The 4,198-nt window shown below is 45.7% G+C and overlaps 1 long non-coding RNA gene across 1 annotated transcript; it reads right to left on the minus strand.

Moving 5' to 3' along the window:
* Window positions 1–3,382: 3,382 nt before the first annotated feature.
* LOC116981355 lies at window positions 3,383–3,966 on the minus strand. The gene is made up of 2 exons (XR_004414216.1): window positions 3,796–3,966; window positions 3,383–3,506 (listed from the first exon to the last, which is right to left on the minus strand). It is a non-coding gene; the product is annotated as an uncharacterized LOC116981355 (long non-coding RNA).
* Window positions 3,967–4,198: the final 232 nt, after the last annotated feature.

Below are 4,198 nucleotides of genomic sequence, written 5' to 3' on the forward strand. Positions count from 1 at the left end.
AGATGCATGGCAGGTGCAGTTTAATGTGGATAAATGTGAGGTTATCCACTTTGGTAGCAAAAACAAGAAGGAAGATTATTATCTAAATGGTGTCAAGTTGGGAAAAGGGGAAGTACAACGGGATCTGGGGGTCTTTGTTCATCAGTCAATGAAAGTAAGTATGCAGGCACAGCAGGCAATGAAGAAAGCCTTCATAACAAGAGGAGTTGAGTATAGGAACAAAGAGGTCCTTCTGCAGTTGTACATGGCCCTAGTGAGACCACACCTGGAGTATTGTGTGCAGTTTTGGTCTCCAAATTTGAGGAAGGACTTTCTTGCTATTGAGGGAGTGCAGCGTAGGTTCACAAGGTTAATTCCCGGGATGGCAGGACTGTCATATGCTGAGAGAATGGAGCGTCTGGGCTTGTATACTCTGGAATTTAGAAGGATGAGAAGGGATCTTATTGAAACTTATAAGATTATTAAGGGTTTGGACACGCTGGAGGCAGGAAACATTCCCGATGTTGGGGGAATCCAGAACCAGGGGCCACAGTTTAAGAATAAGGGGTAAGCCATTTAGAACGAAGATGAGGAAACACTCAGGGTTGTGAGTCTGTGGAATTCTCTGCCTCGGAGGGCGGTGGGGGCCGGTTCTCTGGATGGTTCTCTGGATACTTTCAAGAGAGCTAGATAGGGCTCTTGAAGATAGCTGCGTCAGGGGATATGGGGAGAAGGCAGGAACAGGGTATTGATTGTGGATGATCAGCCATGATCACATTGAATGGCAGTGTGGCTTGAAGGGCCAAATGGCCTACTCCTGCACCTATTGTCTATCTAAACAGATTAGATTATGCTAAACATATTACAATCAAATCAAATCCAAGTACAATATAAGGGAAGATACAGAGTGCAGAATTTAGCCCATAGCATTGTAGCACATCAGTTCCATAGAGAATGTCCCATGTGCTTTGTGCAAAACTAACAACTGCACAATCAATAATCAGTATACAATTATTAACAATACAAATTAAACTAGTAATTGTAGGTAGACAGAAATGCTGGAGAAACTCAGCGGGCGAGGCAGCATCTATTGAGAGAAGGAATAGGCGACGTTTCAGGTCGAGACCCTTCTTCAGACTTCTTCAAACTACTAATTGTGTCGGTTTTACATTATATAGACGCTTTCTCAATGAAATAGCTGCTCGCAAAGGACTGTTGCTAGATTTACTGCAGTGAAGCATCACAAAGCTCATCAAGCATCACTGATTCCAGTCAATCAAGAATATATCAGGTCAAAACAAATAATTTGATTTTAAGCAATGCCTTAAAAGGAGATATTTTAGGATCCTGAGCACATGTTATGGGCCACAAAGCTTATGCCATAGTCAGCAATGGAAGAACTACTAGAATCAGAAATGAGAACGCTGCAAGAATTGGAGGGGCAGATAGTGCCAAGAAGATTGCCGAGTTAGAGGAGCTCACAGACACATGGTGGGAGAAAAGAATGAGGGATCCGAAGGAAAGGATATGGAATTTGACAGAAGTCCAGGCAAGTCAACAGCAATGATGTGAAGTTATCTTAACTTTCTTAACAGTTTCAGTTGAGTTGTAAAAGACGCCCAAAATTGCAAATGGTGGAATCATAAGCAGAAACCAAAGCGGTGGAGGAACTCAGCAGATCTGCGGAAGGAATGGACAAGCAACCTTTGGGGTCGGGGCCCTTCTTCAGACCGATGGAGTAGGGGTGGAGAAAAGCTGGAAAAGAGTAGGACAAAACTTGCCAAGTGGTAGGGGGACACAAAAAGCAAGAATAACTGAGCAGGACAGGCAGCATCTCTAGAGAGAAGGAATGGGTGACGTTTCGGGTGGAGATCGTTCTTCAGAAGTGATGGAGGTTTGATTGACAGATGGGTGGAGGAAGTGACATAGGAGCCCAAAGAGTGTCAGATAAGGAAGGAAGAGTTCAATGTAAAGGTGGGAGGGAGGGATATGGGGACAGACAGGGGGGAGGGCTCCATTTACGGCATAGTAGGTGTATAGCGGTCTCCCTGCCCCCGTGAGAGGGGAGACCATTACACACCTACCCTGACGCCAACTAGCTCCCCCCCCTCCACCCACCTCAGCTCCACTCCCCACCGTATGCTACCACCCCACACAACTTGCCTTTGCAGCACAGGAGCAGTGGCATGGTGGTGCAGCGGTAGAGTCGCTGCCTCACAATGCCAGAGACCTGGGTTCCATCCCGACTACGGGTGCTGTCTGTATGGAGTTTGTACCTCCGTAGGTTTTCTCCGGGTGCTCTGGTTTCCTCCCACACTCCACATTTGCAGGTTAATTGAATTTGTCCCGAGTGTGTGCAAGATAGTGCTAGTGTGTACGGGCATAGTTTCGATGGGCCGAAGGGCCTGTTTCCACGCTGTATCTCTAAATCTGCGCTACCACAGAACCCGCTGAATAGCCCGCCGCACAGATCATGCTAAGAGCTTGCTGCGGGCCGGAAAAAAATCTTGTGGCGGGCCGGATGTGGTCCTCGGGCCATAGATTGGAGACCCCTGTCCGAGAGAAGAAAGGCTCATCTTGAGAGCACGTGTGGTGGAAGCGAAGAAACAGAGAACAAGAGTTTGGCTCTCGCTCGCCCCTCTCCAGAAGGAATGATAGTAGTTTGTTAATCCTCACCTTTCTCTTCCCCCCCCCCCTTCAGCCTCTGTGACCAACATATCATTCCCCAACATTTCCACAATCTTTAACATGATCCCACCATCAATCACATCTTCCTATCCCTTTCCAGAGACCACACGCTCCACAATTCCTTGGTACACTCATCCCTTCCCACCCCCTCCCCAGCTACTTTTCCCTGCAACTACAAGAGGTACTACACCTCTTCTCGGTCACTTCCATCCAGGGAATCCAACAGCCCCTCCAGATGAGAGGTTCACGAGACATAAACAAGGCAACCATTTCACTGAACAGGCGCTCAGTCCACCTTGGCCTTCTGGAGCACAAGGTTCCGAGCTCCCCAGCCCATTCACATGCGTAATTTTCAGTCCTTTGCCCCTTGCAAGAATTTCATTGTCCTATCTGAGACACATGACAATAAACTCTCTTGACATTGCTAGGATGAGACCACATGCAAACTGGAAGAACAGCACCTCATATTCCACTTGGAGAGCCTAAACTCAATGGTATGAAGATTGAATTCTCCAATTTCAACTAACCCCCCACCCCGGCTTTTCCCCGCTACTCTCCCATGTGCACCTATATCTCCCACAACTCTAATCACTGCTCTTTCTCTCCCCTCACGCTATTTGCCATTCCCAAGCCCATATTTTTTTTTATCCTCGGTTTCTCCTCCCCTTCCGCCTACATCCCTATTGCTGGCTTTATATTTCAATCCTCCGCTTTCCTTATGCGACACTCTTTCACTTCCTGCTCTTGTCATTATCTCAACCCACCTACCAATCAACCATCTGAATCCACATATCACTTGCCGGGCTTTGTCCCACCCATCTTTTCCAGCTTTCTCTCCCCTATTTTGGCCAAAACAAAACAAAATGAACTGATGTCCTGATATAGGGTTTGTGCAAGTTACAATGCTCTCACTTTCCCCTTTGTATAGGGTTTTAGGCATTTTCTTTTTTTTATTTCTGGAGTGGTATGTGTTTTTTATGGATTATGTGTCTTCTGTGTGTCTTTTTAATTTTTTTAAATTTTTTAATTTTAATTTTTAACTTGACTTGACTCCCTGAATAGCCGCACAAGAGTTCCTATGTGTGTAAGCACAAATGGCAAATAAAGTTTTTGACCTTGACCTTTGACCTATTCCATCAGTCTAAAGGAGGGTGCTGATCTACCAGATCAGCAAAAAGGCTGCCTGAATTAGAGGATATTAGCTGTAATACATTATATTCCAGATTGGACAAACTCGGATTGGAGACTGAGGGGATACCTGATGGAAGTATATAAAATTATGGCACATTTAGGGAGGACAATCAGAACAATTTTTAAAGGTTGGAAATGTCAAATACTGGAGGGCATAGCTTTAAGGCAAGGGGGACAAAGTTTAATGTAGATGAGAGCAACAAGTTTCTTTTTATACAGAGCACGATGGTGTCTGGAATGTGCTGCCAGTGGTGGTGCAGAGGCAGATATTGCAGGGAATGGAGGAATATGGATTACTTGCAAGCAGAGGAGATAAATTTGGTATTATCTTCGAAACTGC

Source organism: Amblyraja radiata, chromosome 15 (assembly GCF_010909765.2).
Source record: "Amblyraja radiata isolate CabotCenter1 chromosome 15, sAmbRad1.1.pri, whole genome shotgun sequence".
NCBI lineage: Eukaryota > Metazoa > Chordata > Chondrichthyes > Rajiformes > Rajidae > Amblyraja > Amblyraja radiata.